Source organism: Betta splendens, chromosome 24 (genome assembly GCF_900634795.4).
Source record: "Betta splendens chromosome 24, fBetSpl5.4, whole genome shotgun sequence".
Taxonomy (NCBI): Eukaryota; Metazoa; Chordata; class Actinopteri; order Anabantiformes; family Osphronemidae; genus Betta; species Betta splendens.
The window spans coordinates 5,796,257-5,815,809 of record NC_040901.2 but is presented as its reverse complement, the minus strand read 5'-3'; the positions used below and the strand labels follow the sequence as shown (position 1 = coordinate 5,815,809).

The 19,553-nt window shown below is 47.5% G+C and overlaps 1 protein-coding gene across 11 annotated transcripts in view; it reads left to right on the top strand.

Annotated features, from left to right (window-relative positions):
- Positions 1-19,553, top strand: part of LOC114849192 (kelch-like protein 29) — a 149,738-nt gene that overhangs the window by 19,319 nt on the left and 110,866 nt on the right. For 4 of the 11 annotated variants that reach the window (XM_029140349.3, XM_029140351.3, XM_029140346.3 and 1 more), the window contains exon 3: positions 12,222-12,334. The exons of the other annotated variants lie outside the window; for them this stretch is intronic. The gene's annotated coding sequence lies outside the window, so the exon portion shown is untranslated. The remainder of the gene's footprint in view (positions 1-12,221; positions 12,335-19,553) is intronic. 11 annotated transcript variants of the gene reach the window in all.

The window sequence follows — 19,553 nt, the reverse complement described above, 5'->3', positions numbered from 1 at the left end:
ACCACATTATTGTACCGTGTCTACATGATTTAGGTCAAATGACTCCAAACGGATGGATGGATGGCTGTAAAACGTGTTGTATGTTCCTTTTATGAGGAACTATTCTACACATATCTCCTTTTTTGGATCAGAACACTCCCCTGTGCATATTAAAAGAAAGTTGCCTTACAAGAGAAGTGAACTCTGATCTTGTGATAGTTTTTTAAATCTCAGCTGAAACTTGTCTTTGGTGGTAATGATCATGCCAATATTCTAATTGGAGTATTTTTGATTAAAACCCAAGTGTTTTAGCCTTTTAGTCTTAATTTTTTAAGTCTACATCCCAAGCTTACAGCTCTGTTTTGGAGCAGAGCGACCATTTGCTGGAAGAATAAACAGCACTGCAACTGGTCCCACTGGGATCGATCCAGACGACTGTGGAGAGCAAGAGGTCCAGGAAATTGTGCGGGCGCTTCCAACACATTGTTCTATTGGCGCCTGCTCGGTGCCCAGCCAGCACGCGGGCTCTGCGGTGGCCGTGTTCTCGTGTTGATTAGCCACAGCGTGTCTGCTAGCAGCGCTATCGCCACTCATTTTCTCGCTGGAGCACCATCTGCAGCTCGCCGCAGCAGTGTTTGCCTCGCACTCCCGCTCCCATTCAGATGTGAATGCCAAAACAATCAGATAGGAGGACACTGACATGAATACTCCGAGGATGAATTTGTGAGTCAGATTTCCCCCTTTGCTACGTTGCATCCTGGTAAACATATTTTGAAGATGAGCTTGTCGAGTGGCGTCTTCTCGCGCGCGCGAGGCCGGAGCCTCACGGGGGAAAACAAACAGCAGTGTCTGGGAGTGAAGATGATGACAAAGCTATATTAGGATAATCTTTCCATTTCTTTTCAAATGCATGCATTTATTTGTTTAGAGCCTGGATTTGGCCTGTGGGTAGTCTGTCTGTATATGTTTAAATCCACGCTAAACTGCCAGTTACCACATTTAATATCACCACCTGACTTCAGCCTGTCTGTAGCAGACGCTTTATGGGAATGAAAAGGGAATATTTTCTCACAAAACCCGCAAAGCCAACAGTAGCTTTGAAAGATTTCGTGCTTATGCAGGTAAATCTGCGTTCCCCAGTCCACACCCAACTCAGGGTCACGATGTGCTCTGAAATACTCCAAAAAAGGAAATTGCTTTAATCAATCCCTGATCATCTGTCTATGAAGAGCTGTGTGGAATAGTGGATATGAAAGGTTCACCTGGTCAATTAGTCTTCAGAATTAGCCTTCGTCATCTCCAAGGATTTAAACTAATGAGAACTAATTCAGTGTCGGTTTCACTGCTGGCAGGGCCACATGCGTCAGGTTCCCCCTCTTCAACTTCAGATAGAAAATAATTGACAAAGCGTTTATTCCCTTGAGACAACTGTTCAGTGAATTCTGAAAATGTCCTCTTATGTAGTCTGAATAATAGGAATTAACAGATATTTTTCCCAGGAATTAGATGGATGGGAATTGAAACTTATTTATTTTTATATTAGAATCAATGCACACTGTGTATTTAGCCTGCTGATGGAGGAAAGTCCTGCCCTGAACGCAGCATCCTCAGTCTGTCCCACCAGTGGGCACAGGCACAAAGTCTGGTTCTGCTGGAGGTTTCTTCTGTCAGAGGCAGCTTTTCGTCTTCGCTGTGGCTTAGTGCTGTCTGAAGTGGGATTTATTGGTTTTTCGGTATAACTCCATACAGAAAATGCTTGTTTGTGTTGTGTAAGGTTCTAAACCTCACATAGCAAAGAGCCTTGATGTTTTTTTTGTTTTTTTTAAATACTTTATGCAAATTGAATATTGGACTTTTGCGTTGTTGATACAGAAACTAATTAGGTTGTAATACGTGTTTCTTCAGTTTAAACCCACCTGTTAAATATTATAACACGTTCTTACTTTGAAAGTCCAATGTCACTTGTGACCCTGACAAAGAACATTTGAGTGAATGTGATATTTAAAAAATGGACAACAGGACTCCTTTGTCTGAAGTCCTCAGGTCATGTTAGACGTGTCTCAAATTCTATTTTATGATTAAACTAATTGAAGTGGTCATTTATTATGTGCGTGGCAGGCGGCTTTATGGGGAGAGTGTCGCAGCACGGAAGGACACGCAGCTTCCTCCATTACTCAAACCCTCCTCGCCGTCTCATTTTCCACCTGCGACCAGTCAGACAACCTTTTAGATTTAGTTAAGCTTCAGGTCTCGCTGGCAGTTGTCAATAATAAAAGGGCGGAGAACGAGGATCTTACGTTTCCTCGTCTGATTAACCTGAAGGTTGAATCAAAAGCCGTGACATTTATTGCTTATTAATGTCTCAGGCATACATCACTCCTGTCATTCCATATCAATTTACGCTAAATATTACATAAAGGATCCATAATGAAGCAAAGCGAGAGCCAGGAGCCGTCATTGTTTATAATAACTAATTAGTGATTCTAGTGAAATGTGTTTATCAGGTAATTAATTACCACCAGCACGTTATAGCTTGTCTTGACAAGAGCATTTTGTGGACCTGCCCATTCCTGCTTGGAGCATCTGTGTTGCTTTAGTTTCCCCATGGCTGTGATTTGATATGAGATTCACTAGACAATTTCCAGTTTATTACTGCTGTGTCCAGGCAGTCCCTGATAAGATTATCCAATCTCTATGAATCATTGCTGGAGAGCGTTTTGACGGGCTGGTCAGCAGACGAGCGCGTGTTTCCAGGGTTGTGTGCCCAGAGCAAGGCAGCGGGCGACCGCCGGTGCAGGACCCCCAGGATGACGCCGCGTTTCCGTCGCGCTGCTGGCTGAGCTTTGGACCGAGCGCATGGGCGTGATGATGTCTGGTCTGTGGGGAAGGCTGCAATGAGCCTGTGGGGGGAAACACTCTCCAGCTCAATTTCTGAGTGTAAGATTTAAGAGGCCAACATGATCAGAGTCAGACACTGAACCTTCTATTCTCCTTTTTCTTTAATAGCATCAAGCATTCATTTCTTTTATAAATAGGCCTTTTAACCCACATTGTCAGAATCTATGCAGCATCTTACATCTTCAGACTTTTGCTTTACAACAACACTTCTGACAGTTGTATCGTCATGAAGGGAGGTCTTGACACAAGCTCGTATATGTTGGGCAAGAAGAAACAAACTATTTGATAAAAAAAATGTCAGAAATGCTTTGTTGAGACGCTTTACTCCACTTACTGTATGAAGAGATGGGCGTTCTGACATCAGATGTGTCTGTTAGACCTGGATCTGGCGATGCAGCATGTGTGAGCTGTTGCCATTGATACAGATGGCGTCTGAAATCAATCCGCGGCTCCACCACTACTTCCTGCACACGCTACCTTCAAAAGGTCAGAGGCGGCTCAGACTTTTAACGCCTCGCTGTTTATTGCGTGTCATGCCCGGCTCCGGTGATCTGGCTGAAAGCCGTCTATTGCGGCCACGCTTCCTCCTTTTTGATTAGGGAGGCTTCCTGGAAGACGGATGGTTCCAACAGTGACTGGTTCGGAATATGTGCTGCCATCGCCCCCATCGCGCTCGTCTGTTTGATGGAGGTCAGTGTACTGGAGATGGAGCACGCCTTGACTTAACAAGCACTGAGACTCCACAGAGTCCAACTTATTGTCCACGTAAAACTAATTGTTAACGTTATTATTAATTATTGTTTGAACACATGACTGCGTGTCCTGGGTGAACATTACTGACCAACATCATTTCCCAGTAATTTACCACATTACGTTCTTTTATAGCTCAGCAGCATCACAGTCCCGTTATTGCCGTCCTTTATTTGCTGTACGAAAATATTAATGTTTGCAGCTTTAACACGTACCTGGAACAGTTCAGCCAATTATTCACGTTTCTTTTTTCCAGGCTTGATAAGAACGTTTAATTAAAAGGGAAAGTCTAATTAAATCAGCGCAGAATCTCCACCAGCAGTTGATGTTTGCTAATCAAAACTCTGTGATGCCGCAGCCGCGGCGCTCCCGTCCGCCGGCAGCCTAAATTAGTGTTCCATCTTAAGTACAAAGAGCAGGGAACGCGTGAGAGATGATGGATAGCAGCAATAAGAGGCGGCTGCGTGATCAGTATGGGTAGCTGGAGGAGTTTGACCTTGGCGTCCAACATCCATATCCGAAGTTGTGGGAAATAATCAGCGCTGCTGCCGCAAACGATGAGCTGCGCCGACGCGGGGGAGTGCGTTCGGGAGATTTGCTTGAGTTTCCTCTCCTTTTGTTCCATTCTCTCCATTATTTCCCGTGTGGACTCCACAGGCTGCCTGGCTCCACCAGCTGAGGGGGTCACTCATTATAGATGGCCGCTCCTCCACCAGAAGGTGACATTTGTGACGGGAGCTGTTATCTTTTCATTTTTTTTTTTTTTTTTTTTTATGCTAATCATTTTTATTTGGAGGAGAACAAAACCATATCAGTGCCCCTTAATGAGTTAAAATCGCATTAGACAGACAAAACATCCAGCTGTAATCGGCACAAACACACCAACCAATCACCTTCAGTTTCTCCTGCCTTATTAATATTTATCTGCCTTATGGCAAGTGTGCTTTTGTTTGATATTCAGAAAGCAGGCATGCCGGATTTTAAACAGCCAAAATAAAGGCGTCACAAGGCTCCGGCGTGTTAGCAGTCACCCCAACAGTCTCGGTGACATTCAGCAGTTGGAAATGGCATTTGTGACATTCACTGAGTGAGAGTAATATATTCACCTCGGTTGGCTCATCTAGCCCTCACCAGAGCAGACAGCTGCTATAAAGGCTATGTGCACCTACTATTCTCACATTGTCAACAACATGCTGCAGCCCGGCTGCATGATTTTATCACCCCACAATGGAGTGAAAAGCCAGCGATACAGGGCTGATGATTTATTTAGAGTTGCTGCTGTATAGGGTATTCTTCAGTTTTTATATATCGTGTATATATTGGCTTTGGAAAAGGATTCAGACCTTCCGTCCTGTAGATTTGAAATGGCCTGAGTACAAGAAATAAGGCTCCTATAGGTGAAACTTAACAGGCGGTAGTTACGGTTTATTCCGAGGGGATCTGGCCAGTCGCTGCTAAAATAATTTGCTAAATAGCGAACATTAATCTCAAAGCAACATTGAAGGTAAATTCACAGGTTAGAAAATCAATGTGCTACAGTAAGTGGTCTGGAAAGAGAAATGTCAGTGAACATTTACAGCAAGCCAGTAGATTTAGATAATACTGTAATTGAATTAAGAAAAGCAAAAAGTAATGTTTTGCTGTTGTGAGCAATAAAACATATCAGAAGTTCAGCGCGCTCAAGGAAAAACCCCTCACGGTCCTCCAGCTGGTGAAGCACGGTGGCGGCAGCACATGAGAGAAGTGACCTGAAGCTGCAGCCAACGCTGCGCTGAGGTGACTTCAGGTCTCTGTGCTCGCGTGGCTCTCCCACAGGCCACATGTAAACATCTGGTAGGAGACCATCACAGATGCCTCTCAGCCGTCCTCAGTTCACTTCTCCCAGACACTGCAGAAATGTTTTACTTAATTTAAAATAAAACCTGCAACCCCAAATGTACACCGTGGCTTGTGATTACAGTCTATGCACATGTACAGGGCTTCTTTGCTTGTGTTTCTATGGCACTGGACCACAATAGAGCGGCTTTAACCCAAAGCAGAATGCAGACTTGAGGCAGCAGGCCATCACTCTCTGCAGCGCACATGTCATTTAACGTTTGATTTGAATGACGGACGCAGGCACATTACTACACACCACTACAACCCGAATGTCACCGGGAGTATTCCTTCGCATCGTCTCCTCCTCTTGTTGTATTAGCTGACGAAATGGCAACTGCTGCCAGCGTCTCAATGCCGACGTTGATGCCTGATGCCAGAATTTGCCTTTATTGTCGATCAGCAGCGCAGAGGAAAGCGGGAGACAGGACCTTCAGCCCAGAGGTGCAGCGTCACAACTGTCATACGGACGAAGCCAATTTAAATGATTAGATTTAAATTTGCACATTTTAGACCTGTTCAGCTTGAAAATCCTTCCAGCCTCAGAGCAGAGCTTATTGTAGATTCTTGGATTAACCCTGTCTCTAGGGAGCTACTGGTTTCTGTTCTTTTGAATCCTTCGCCTTTTTTCCCCCATTCTTTGATAAAAACTGAAGGTGATGAAATGTTTACTCTGATGGATTTCTTATTTCAACTTTAAGACATGCTGATTTTTAAAGTTACAAGTTCACTGGGTCTGGCCTGCTCCGTCATTTATTACTCCCGCTCAGCCACGGGTCTCTTACTCATTCCTAATTCTTCCTGTTGCACTTATTCTTATTCTATCAGTCTGAGATTTTCAGATGCAGCTCGTTGCCGGGTTGCCTTGTCCAGCGGTGAGAGCCTTAAACTACCCCTGTGCTCCAGTACAACACGGAAGACAATTACTAAATGAAGTCCTGCTTATGAGCCCAGTTAGCCACATGCTCTATGTGGTGCAACACCCAACCACAACAGTGTGAAAAGCATTATTTAGCATTATTATTTATGGCCTGGCTTTGCTATTAGATTTACTCCCGAATCAAATTAGCAATTAAACAACTCAGGAGATTAAAATTTAACCAAATAAAAACAAAACTGAATATGATCAAAACAAGACAATTTGAAAAATGTCAAGTATAATGAGACCTTCAGGTGGAGTACACTGTGTTTAAGTCCCGTCCACGATCTGAAACTTTAACCATCTCAATTTAAATAATGGGTAAGTTCACGTTTTAAAAGTGTGAAGGGAGAGAAGCTGCGCCGTGCATTGGGTTCCCTGCTGGTTTTATGTTGGGATCAGTCCGCATCACCTGTTTCATTTGGTTTCGTGCCAGCAGACCAGTCTTGTGATGAAAGGTCAGTTTAGCACCCGTGTGCCGCACACGGGTTAAATGAGGACAGAGAGGAGCCGCGCAGCCTTCACGACCTTTAGGTGCTCCTCAGAGATATTTCAGTGTTTTTAATGAGAGGTAAGTCTCCTCTCTCCGCCGGGCTGCAGCTGCAGGGTTTCTGCCGAGCTTGAAGGGCGTCTGAGCGCCCTCTCTTCAACGGTGCTCCAGCCTGAGCACACTGTAGTTGGCAAAATCCCACATTGAATCAGCACCCTGATCGCTACCGAGACCTGAACGGATAACTAGACCAGAGAGAAGGTAAAAATTGGAGTTCACCCCTCGTCTCCGGTGGCTCCGGCGTACGACTGTGGAGCTGTGATTGACTTGGCAAAGGCCTAAATCAGGACTCGCCCGGCTGCCGTATTGGAGTCGACTGACAAGCGTCGAAGTGTATGACGAAGAAAATGAGAACACCGGAGCCCGATCGCGTTGGCAGCTCCAGAGAGAGAGCGAGCGTCTTGTATTTACAAGGCGAGCTAGTGCTGCATGCGGCCCCTCCCCAGCCCTCCTGGAGGATGGGGAAGGCGTGGAGCGCCTCCGCCGAGGCTTCTCAGCAGCGCCGTGCATTTTACCGCTTGTAAAGCAATCATTTCCATCCCCACTTCCCTCTCTCTACCCCCTTCGGCTGCTGGGACTGCTGAGTCAGCCCGGCTTCGTATGGAGAGTGGCTCCCTCAACCGAGACGTTATTGATTTGCCCCCGTTTGTAAGGGGGGAAATTTTGCTGCGCTATACAGCCAAGAACACTGTTGGGCATTGAATTTAAAGAGGGAAAACGTAAACGTTACGGGCGCCGCATGCATGTGCGCGCACGGGCGGTCGCGTGCACTCACACCCCTCCAGCGCACGTTGGAGTGGAAGCATGAATGGAACACAGGCTGGCGTGGATTTATAAGTGTAGTCTTTGTGGGGCAGAAATGGATTCTAGCGGAGCAGAGCCCAGCGAGCGCGGAGCGTCTTATTTAACACGGGGGGATGTCTGGCTCCATTTTCACTCACACTGAGCTCGAAACATGCTGGAGGCTGACCCAGAATGCATCTGGGTCTGGCACAGTCACACCAAAAAGCACTAATGGATTAAGTACTTTTGAGACTTATTTAACAGAATAATTAGGCACTAGAAAATAATGCGACATAACTGCCTTTATGATCAGGACGTAGAATTTAATGCTAGAGGTCATGACTTTGCATTAAGACGATTTGTTATTGAAAGTGTTGTTGCAGTTTTCAAGGTTTAGATTTGTCCTTATTATGGAAAAAACGGCCTCTTAAAACTTTTTCTCATCTCATTTTTATTCCTTTTGTCCAGTTGGATAGAACAGATTGCAGTAAGAAGCACAGCAGTGCACTTCAAAAAAAGCATTTTTCCAGATTCGGAGGCAGAACATTTCTCATTTAAGAGGAGCTATTTGTGTCATGCGAATAATTTGAGTTTGTGATTGAAAGTTTGTTAGTCTTTTTTTTCCCCAAGTTGTTTTTTGTTGATGAATAAAAGTGTTGTCGTCGCAGTTTTCAAGGTTTAAATTTTCTTTCGCTTCATTTTTGTCCTTTTATTAAGGGAAACTTTTTCCCCATAGTTGTAACATTTTTCTTGCCTTTGTCCAGTTGGATAGAACAGACTGCAGTGAGAAGCACCAGCAGTGCACTTCAAAAGAGCATTTTGCCAGATTTGCAGGCAGAACATTCCTCATTTAAGAGGAGCTATTTGTGTCATGCGAGTAATTTGGGTTTGTGATCGAAGTTCATTAGTCTTTTTATTATTATTATTATTTGTTAATTGCACACCAGTGAGCTGCTGTAAAATAAGGCCGGGCCCCTCGCATGCATCCTTCCTCACCAGCGCACTCTGACTCACCGAGCTTCGGTGTGGGCCCGGCCCAGTGAGCTACATCATTGCTTCATTTGGATCAAACTCTGCAGCTCAGGAGTCATTTATCTACATAGAATGTGTGTCTAACCTTCAGGCATCCCACTCCTCGCCACTGGGAGAAATCAATGCCAGGGCGCAGAACAAAGAGAAAAGCCCCCCTCTGTCTTCACCAAGGTGGAGATTTGAATAATTTATTTGTTATTCTCCTGCTGTAGACAATTCATCAATGTGGAGACATTATAGCAGCGCATAAGCATTTTTATTGTCGGTTTTCAGGGAAACTTTGGACGTAAATGTTCAGTGTTTTACTTGTTCTCACGTTCTGGAGATGTTGATGCATATATTTTCTAGAAATCAATACTTGCCTTTTAGAAATAAAAAAATGCCTCTTTCTTTTTTTGGCATCTGGAAAGGAAAGATTGAGGCTGAGTCCACACACTTGAAATCTTTTAAACTATTTCATTAATACAGTATGTTCTCACAAAGGCCCTGTCCTGCATTTATTAGTTCATAAACAGTTGCCTGCCCTAATACTGCACCTTATCATTCACACCAGTCTTCATTACCGGCCGTTTTGTTTTCGCGGTGCCCACTTCAGTGTTCTTTATCAGTCTTGAAAGGCGCGTGATGGTCCTTGCCAGAGGAGGAGCGCACTTGTATAAAACTGTCAAGGTGATTTAGACGGCCGCGAAATGCATGGGGCGGCGTTTGCTATTATCAGCACATCTGCAGTGTTTGTGTATCTTTAGTGTGGAGTTCCTAAAAAGAATTAGTTTTTGTGAGTCTGTGTCTCGGGAGTGACTGATGATTTCTCACTAGACCACTGACTGTCTGCGCTCACAGCTCCTGCCTTTCTCCTCTTGTGTTGTGTAATGCACACACACACACACACACACACACACACACACACACACACACAGGTGTAACCGCATCCACACATCCCTCGCTGCCTTGCTATCCTGTTTTCCCATCTCCTCCTGTGCCTCTGTCTAGCCCGGTACCGCTTGAGTGACAGCTCTTGGTTTGTCTGGGTATCCGTGGTTACAGCCCAGAGGCCTGCGCCGGGGGACCCGGACCTGTCAGGGCTCTCGGAATCCTGAAACCAGAGATGGATGGCCGTGAGCCACCTCTGCCCTGAGCTCTGTGCTCTGCTCGTCTCTCCTGCTCCTCTCCTCTCTTTATCCCGGACCCTCCTCCTAAGCAGACCCATTGTTGGCAGAAGATCGAGCCAAATATGCCTTTTTCCTTCTTTTTCCTCTTCAGGGTCAGAAAGAAAACTTGAAAACAAAACAAAAGCTCATTTGAATACAAAGCTTTAATTCTGTAGCACTATTATTCATTTTTCTTTTTTCAAAACACTTCCTGCATCATTACTGTAGCCTTTGTCCAGAAGTCAAGTCATTGCACTTGTAATGAGAGCTGGTTTGCTCCAGCCACAGCCAGGATCGGTGGTCCTGAAGGGGAGCGTTGGTTACAACAGATTAAGTGTCTGTCTGTATCCAGTGTCCTGCTGCTTCTGCCGTGACTCGCCGCGGCTTCAGAGGGCGGAGCGTGGTGGAAGCGAGGGGCTCGCTTTAGGGCCCGCCACGTGAAGCGGGCGAGAGCGGCGCTGCCGGCACCTGATCCCTCAACCAGCTAATGAGAATATTTAACAGTTGCTGAGTCCACAGTGTGTTGGAAGCCATTCATCACCCCACTGATTTAGTCCTCGTCATTTATATGTTGAGTGTGCAAGATGCCTGCCTCGGGGCCAGAGGGCGGCGCTGGGTGGGTGTGCTTAGTGCACAGAAACACACCGGGGTAGCGGTCTGCCGCCGTTAAGAGCAGCGGCTCGAGTCGAGGTCTGTCAAAAAGCATTGATAGCAATAATTCATGCCCATCTACTACACTGTGATGTGATATGAAAGCTCTTTGTTATGTAGTCGGTATCAAGTTTCATCACATTTTATCCAGTTGTTAGCAAAAGCCATGGAACAACCAACACTAACAACTCAGAGTAATCAGCATTAGAATAGCAATGCATCATGCAAATCTAGGCTCATTCATAATGCAGATCTATTTAGAATAATAAATTAACCAAATAATCCATAAATCCTCTCTTCCAGAGGCTGCTCCTCCGCTCTCCTCTTGGCCTGTAAAAGCTCTGAGGCTGCTTCCTCTTTCATGTCCCTCTGTTTGGTGACCTTCACATAACCAGCGCACACACTCAGACAGGAGCATGTAGCACGCGGCTGACAGGCAGCGCCGGCCGCATTAAGAAGGGCACAGCCCGTCCGGTGGTGGAGGCCCATCAGTGACCGTGACGCGACCTCACACCAGGCAGACGGGCCAGTGGGGTTAAGGCGAGGTGAGCGTGTGTGTGTGCGCTTTTGGGTCTGGCATGTTTTGTGCATCGCGTGTGTGAAGTGACAGTGAATCGGTCCCGTAAGGAGCAGCCTTGCACTCTACCTGACGTAGCAGGAACACATACAGGGACCCATGACTTTTTAATGAATGAATGTGTGTGTGTGTGTGTGTGTGTGTGTGTGTGTGTGTGTGTGTGTGTGTGTGTGTGTGTGTGTGTGTGTGTGTGTGTGTGTGTGTGTGTGTGTGTGTGTGTGTGTGTGTGTGTGTGTGTGTGTGTGTGTGTGTGTGTGTGTGTGTGTGTGTGTGTGTGTGTGTGTGTGTGTGTGTGTGAGCCTCGTGGAATGAAGACACGCTGTACTGTACGTTACAATGAAGGCAGGCTGTGCAGGTCAGTGCTTTACTGCTGGAGTATGATGCTAATGACCCAGTCTGGACGGACTTGCATCCCTGCGTGCCTCGGCTCCTGCTCAGCCAGTCTGGTGGTCGTGGTCACATCAGATGCACTGATGCACAGAGGCGCTCGTTGGTTTGTTATTGTGTCTGTATTGTGTATGACGCTGCCTTCATGTTCGGTCCACGTTGCCTAACTAAAACCAGCTTAAACTGCATTGGAAGTTCACCCTCGGCGGAACAAGCTGGCTGCAGCTGTGACTGCGGGGAAATCTACAGGGTGTGAGAGCTGGCTGAGGCTGGTGGCCCCTGACATGAATCAAAGAGAGCAGTGTCATGCGTGAGTCTGCCATCTGGCAACACTCAGACCCTGTCTCTTGTAGCCAGAGCCTCCTTCACTGCCCTTCCTGAGGTTCCTTCTCTAATTTATTTACTTGTGAAAGGAGTTCTCCCCCTAACTTAAAACTCTCTATGCTGTCTTGCCTTCATCTTTTCCCTTATTGTGTTTTTAAGCTGTGCATCATAAAGACTCCCCACATCTTGCATTACCTGTATTATTACCTGTAATAACAACTCTTGAGCTTTGTGGCCGGGGAAGTTGTGGCTGTATTTGTTTCGCTGCCCGACCTCAAACGTCTCTGCAGCAGTAACTCTGGTTTGACCGATAAGTTTTTTTTTTTTTTTTTTTTTTTTTTTTTTTAGGAATGTTGCCGTATTCCAATATGAAGCGTGCAGACCTGCGACGACTCGTGCTTCTCCCGCGATGCAGCCAGTTGTTGCCAAACTGACAAGCCATTGTCTTTCCCTAAGCCACGGTAATTCATCAGCACTCGAGGCAGCTTTGGCTGATTGCATTCTCGACAGAGCAATCTCCAGTATGTCATAGAGAATTTGGCTTTTATGGCAGGGCGGAACTTTGATGCCAAATACAAGGGGCAGCGGAGACGAACGCGGGGAGTTCACCACGCCGGGGCTGATTGCAAATACAAGATCCAGCGCGTGTGTGTTTGCACTTGTGCTCGGTGTGTGCACTTCCTCATGCACTAGTGTGAGAGAGTCCATGTTTGCACCTCTTGAGATATGATGGAGTTTTTCCATCTGCTGCTCCCTCGAGCCTTATTTCTTTCATCTCCTGAGATATTCATAAACCGTAACAAAAATAATGGGCATAGTGAACCACCTTTCATCAGACTGCCTTTTTGTGTGTGTGTGTGTGGGGGGGGGGTACAGTCCATAAAATATTCTCTCTCATTCATTTGCCATCTCTGTAGCCACAGAGCAGCCACAATAGCTGCTGTCCAGCCGCAGAGCAGCCAGCATAACGGTTTTAATTACCACAAGAATCCCTTTGAGGCTTCAGAGACGAGAAAGAAAAATGGTAGCATTTTCTACTATTTCTTTCTTTCCTTTTTTTTTCTTTGCTTACGCCCGTAAATTGTGGAGAAAAATAATGAGTGTGCAAAGGAGTGTTAAGATGTGCAGCATTTAAATGTCAAGTCCGTTGCGGGGGTGCAACTCAACCGGGGAGAGACGAGCGCTGAGGAGCCGGCCTGGAGCTGACAGAGTCGGGTCTTAAGAGGCGTCGGGTGGCGTCAGTCCTTGGGCCGTGCAGAGAAATGACCACAAAAAGCCAGAGTTTAAAAAGCAAATAACACTGTAAGTAAAGTAGCCTGAGGGAATCCTACCTGAGCCGCCTGATCAGGCACCACCTTGAGGATGATGATGCCCAATGTGCTTTTGATTATAGAGAAATAAAACCCATTGGAACATTAGACGCCGATGCCAGAACGTTATTAAATCAAACCTGACACCAGGTTGTCGAATGCCACACTTGTGCGTTCCTCGCTGCAGAATAGTCGGTGTTTTACCCACATCTCTGTTCCACGGTTGATTAAATCCAATATGCTCCTCTAACTGCTCGTACCGCAGTCATTTAGAATGTAGAGGCTCTTTTAGGGGAAGATTTCCAGACTAAAGGCCCCATGGAACGCAAGTATATTAGCAGGTATTACTCTGTAAATCTCTCCCACTTATTGCTTCGGAGCGACAAGTAATAATGTCAAACAGTGTGTGTGTGTTTTCATTTGGTCGCAGTGATTCTGGGATTTTTTTATTTTATTTTATTTATTTATTTATTTTTTTAAGGGAACCTTTCTAATTTCCACTCCGCTGCTCAGGCAGGCGTCGGCACCGCACTCAGTCACGGCCCATATTCAGCTCTGAACAATAAGAGACGTTGGACCACTCAAGTGGCCTCCACAGAGCGAACCCGTCTTTAAAATAATCCATATTTCCTCTAATTCCTCCGCAGCTGTACAACCAGAGGCCGCTTCCATTTACCGTAATAAATAGACGAGTCGTGTAGTCCACACACGGCCAGAGCCTCCGATTGAATTCCCTCATTATTACCCTGAAGATGTGCAACACCGCCCCCCCCTCGTCTCCCATGACTCCACCCCTCAGCGCTTCCACCTGTGTCAGCAGTTCGGACATAATTGGTGGAGTAAACAGTTAGTGGCCGGCGATGCTGACACAGGTTGATTCATCTGTGAATATCACAGCGGAGTAAATCAGCGGACGAAGCGGTCGCGCGTCCGATTGATTTATCATCTGAAGGACTCCAAAAAGCCAACAGCCTTCGCCGTAATGTCCCCCGGACCCGCGCTGCATGTAATTGGGAGGAATTGGCAGGACGGCGTGGCTCATGAGCGGTGCCAAGGTTTCCATTAGAATCAAGGGGCAAGTTACTGTAGTGGAGCCGTTATGAGCATATTCATTAGTTTGACTGACATCTTCAATTCACACAGGGCTGACGTAGACACTGGTAAACAGCTCCAGCACCCCCCCACCCCCTCTACCCCCACCCTCTAACCCCGACAGAGGAAACACCGGCCTGCAGTCGAGCTCGCAGGAAGTCCCACCTGTACTAACGCTCAGAGTAACATTGCAGCATTCAACCCAAAAACGGATCGTGCATTAGAGAGACATAAAAATCAAAGCTCCCACATTGAAATGCAACGGGCCTCGTCTGTTCGAGCCGAAGCGGCGGCGCGTTCTGTCACGAGCCGCTCGCCAGAGCCCCCGCGTGCCGGCGCCGCCGAGCGTGATCCCTGCCCAAAAGCACTTGTGAGCGCAGAGTGACAGGGGAGGAGCGGGGGCGCATGCAAATGAAGCGGGGTCGAGTCATTTAATACATGGTAATTAGACTCCCCCGTGGCACCGAGGGGTGACCTTTGGAGCTGCGGTCACGGGTTGTGTCTGGACGGAGCGGAGCCCTCCCTGGAAATAAGACAGGTATTAAGTGAAGTCCAGCCAGGAGACAGAAGTAAGTTGATGCCATAAGCCGAGCAGGAAATTATTCATCTTGTCAAGCGTGCGCTCTTTTTTTCTCCCTTTACTTTTTTCTTCTGCAGCTTTGCTAATCATGTTTTGCCGCCGAGCCCCCCCCCCCCTCCTGTTTTTCATGGTGCAGTTTGTTTTCCCCATATTTTAATAACTTACATATTCCTAATTGAACACAGCTCCTCATCCACGTTCACATTAGTCATGTTAAACATAAACAGCATTTTGAAAGCTGCTGATGCCAAAGGATTGTCTAGCAAATAACTCTGTCTGATTGTCTCGCTCCCCGTTAGTTCACATTGTAATATTTCCTATGTTTTTGTAATTAAGAAAGGTTGATTTCAGCAGGGTCAGAGTGCGGCACCCAGTCCATACGCGCTACTGTATGTACACAAGTGATGCCTTAGCCCGTCTTCAACGCTGGGAAAGCGCTTCAGCACATTTTAATGCCCCGATAATGAGCTTTGGGTGGATGGTTTTGTGAAAACTCTGTACCTCATCACCAATATTAGTGGAGCAGAGCGCTGAACTCTGGCACTAATCGAGCTGCGGAAATCGCCAGTAAACGGCTGGAAATGAGCGGCGTCGCCTCGGCCTCCCTCCGTCTCACCCACTGTTTATAAAGTCATTACGAGTTTCGACGCCGCCATCGGTAACGAGCAAGTGCGCTGTGGAAGCGAGGCCTGACAGGTGTAGCAACAGTAAACAAATGGATGGGGGTTCGCAGATGTGCTATTCATTTTATTGGTTTTAATTTTTTAATAGATTTCATACATTTTTTAACAGGTTATAATAGGTTCCTTGGGTGCTGTGTCATAACATAACAAATAAGCTCCTTAACTATTCTCCTTCCTGACTGTGGAGTACATTGTTTTAACACTTCGGGTGAGCTGCATTACATATTGCATGAAGCAGACGCAAGGATTCTCTTTTCACCTGAAGCCTGAATCACATCCATTTTTCAAGGCCTTAGCGAAGAGTCCAGCGCAAACCGCAAATCCTTCCAGGTCCAGTCCTGGGCCATTAGCAAATAATTTGTTCCTGAAGCACCTGCGCAGCCTTTTTCTAACCGGAAACACAGGCGGCGGCCGCCGACCCCAGATAAAATAACTGAAAACATCCTGGCAGAGCAGATTCCCTTTTCCAGTGCTGAGCGTTCTGTCCTACCTTGAACTCCAAAGCCCTTGTACAGAATAATTGCTGAGGTACACAATCATTTTTGTGTGTGTGTGTGTGTGTGTGTGTGTGTGTGTGTGTGTGTACGCGTGCAATCGATGAAGAGGAGAGAAAGACTGCGAGAGAGAAAATGAGCAAAGAGGACGAGAGAGGGAGAAGATGGTAAATAAGAGAAGAGAGCGTGGACCCAGATGGAGTGGGAGACTCATGAGTGGGCTGGTTTCTTACTGGCAAGACGGAGGAGCAAACACAAGAAAACTATGAGCGACGCACACGTACACACTCTCCAACACACAGGTTCACAGCTGTGGCCATTTATTATAGTTTGCTGAACACGAACGCTCGCTGCGAATCCCTACTTCAGTTCCTTAGATACAGTAGTCACAGTGACCCAACAGGAGTGTGTGTGTGTGTGTGTGTGTGTGTGTGTGTGTGTGTGTGTGTGTGTGTGTGTGTGTGTGTGTGTGTGTGTGTGTGTGTGTGTGTGTGTGTGTGTGTGTGTGTGTGTGTGTGTGTGTGTGTGTGTGTCCTTTGGGTGGCTTATAGTACAGTGCATGTAGATCATATTTTAAAGTATGCATGGTGTGTGCACATCTACAGTGTATGCATGTTTTATAGTACAGCTGGATTTTGCCTTTGTGTGTCTGTTATGTGCCTGTCTCCTGTGTGTGTGTGTGCGCGTGTGGCGTGTGAGGTCATTCAGAGTGCAGCGAGGAAAGTGTGTCATTGGGGAGGAGGTACTTGGGTTCCTCCTGACTAGTCCTTTCTAAGTGAAGCACCAGCTCCACTGACAAATAAGTGAAGCTCTTTCTCCTCCTCATTGACAGACTTCTACCAGCACACTCACACATGCACAGTCACTTTGTCTCACTATATTGCAGTGCTTCACACATACTGTGGTACACACGCACACTAGTGGACACAAGTGGCTAAGTACATACACAAAGAATCTGAGCCACAGTTCAGCAGCCAAACACAGAGTTGCTTCATCACACAAAGTCACAGTCGGATAATTATTCATCATAAACGAGTCCTCGCCAAAATAAAAGCCGTAGCTCCAGCCAGCGGGGGATGCTGATTGGCCGGCGCGACCCCGGCCCCCGACGCGGCGCCGCCGCCGCCGCTCGCGTGCGCCGCGGCCGTCGCCTGGCTGTGGCGAATGAAGCAGGCAGCGGTACAAATACAGTAAACATACTTCCAGCCAGGCGGGGAAGCGGCTGCAGTCCCCAGCTGAGCCGCTGACTGAGAGTTTCGGGCCATGGCTCTGACAGGAACAGACCCTGAGAGAGGAAGACATGGAGGAGACGCGCATCTTAAGGAGGACGTTGCAGTATTTATGTCTGTGCATGAGCGGAAGCATGAAGAAGAGAGGAAATATGACATTTTATTATGGCTGTGTGTTTACGCGTTGTCAGTGAACTGTACACGCGGCGCTAACTGTACATCCTGAACGTCGCCATGTGCAGCAGCTTCTCTGCAGCCGCGGCTTAGCCTGGGGAAAAAAAGTGTATGATCTACTTTAATGGTATAACTTGAGTAAGTGCTTTAACTCTCCTTGGCGCCATTTAATGGGTTGCTTAAAAAGAGAGAATTGATTTCCTTGTTTCAGCCTAAGAGATGCTTCCGTGTATCAGGGGCTACAGCAGTGTGTTTTTCCGAGAGGCTCTCGCTCGCTCACACACTCTCTCTCTCTCTCCACACACAGGGAGTAAAGTGAGAGAGTAAAAGGAGTATGAGACTCTGCAGAAAGTGAGAGTTTAGTTCCTCCCCAGCTCTTTAGCGTTTCCCTGGTGAGTTTGCTGGCAGCCTGTTTGGCGGCGCGGCGGCGGCAGCAGCAGTCGGAGGTGTAGAGACGGCGATAAGCCCCTTCACAAGCAGACAATGGGCGCTGTAATGCCGCTGGAATTAACGATGGGCATTCCGTCGTTTCTCATCTGATTAAGAGCCGGTGACAATCTTCTCGCTACAGTCTGTAGTTGTCACCAGCTATGACTAATGAACTGTGATATCCTGCTCCTCTCTCCCTCGCCCGCTTCGTCTCTCTCCCTTTTCACTTCACGCTCGATCGATTATTGAAATTCCCTCCCATTCTTAGACCCCCCCCCCTCGCCGACGCCCCCTGCTCCTTTCATTTGCCCCTCCGCTGTGCTCGCTCTCCTCCCCGCGCTGTCCTTTATCTTGTACCATTCATTTGGCTAATTTGATATTTGGACTTGATAGGGGGGCTCTGAATGGAGGCCCGTGTTTTCACATACATTTGTCTCCATCTCCTGATCTCTCATTTCGCTCTCGTTCCCCTTTCTCCCTTCCTCTCTTTTTCAGAGCAGCGATAATGAAATCAGGCTCCAGCCCTTCATCTGTATTAGCGGCATTTGCGGGTCTAAGAGAGACTAACAGGCTGCTAATTCTCTGCCTCGGATCCGTTAAACTGACAGACATTTGCATAATTTAGCCGCCCGCTTTCTCCTCCTCAAAGGTTGCCTGCAGACGCTTCTGTCGTTGAATGGAATTGAAAGCTGTCAACATAATGGCTTGTTTGATCAGATTTGAATATTTGTTTAGAGATTGGGGCAAGAACCACAGAAATATGCCTCTAAAATGCGTCTGATTTCAAAGACGCTAAATGAATCCACGTCACGCAAAGTAAAACTCTGACAAGTTAACCTGATTCCTTTCAGGCCTCCCGTACCCCTGAGCCGTCCCACATTCATCTCTGGTACAGTATTCACACTCTCCCCCCCTGACTCCCCCCGATGCGCCTCCATGGGGGAGGGAGCACGGCTGCTTCAGACGGGAGCACGATTTCTGCGATTCCAGTGAATAATGTACACGGGCATCGTCACGTGCGCCGCCCACATGACTCATTGTTTCTGCATACAGGTGTTCCATTAACCTTGGAGGCCGACGGTGTCTCAAGGTTGCTTCATTACCTTCAGCACGATTAGCTCTAAACTAGACTGTTGCTCTGAGGTCTCACGCACACATGCGCTAGCCCCCTCCCCTCCTTCCCCGGCGCCTATTGTCAGAGGGCACCCGCGATGTAGTCATGCTTTTCACGATAGATAAGTGGCTGAGGGGAAGGAGAAGTTGCCCGCGTGTCTGCGTGAACTCCCCCAGCTCCCATGCATTAATGAAGAGCTGCGGTACCTGGTGCCCTCTGTGGGAACGAGACAGTTGGGGAGCTGAGGAGGAGGGGTCGGTAAAAACGCTTTGGCATTTGAGCGGCCTCCTTTTCCTTCCGGCGCCTCGGTCTCGCCGGGCGCGCGGCGTCACGGTCGGTAAACCGCGCGGCGCCGGAGGGGAGGGGGGCCGTGCCGGGAGGGGACAGGGGTCGGAAGTTGGAGGTCCCGGAGCGAGAGCGGGGGAATGTTCTCCGAAAGGCCCGGAGGTGCGCGACTTTATCAAAGCGAGGGCGTCCGAGGGGGGGTGTGAAGCATGAGCCCCCGTAACCCATCGATTTGTGCTCGGTGTCTGTACGAATGGAGGGGAGGGGGGGGGGGGGGGGAGGGGGTGAAG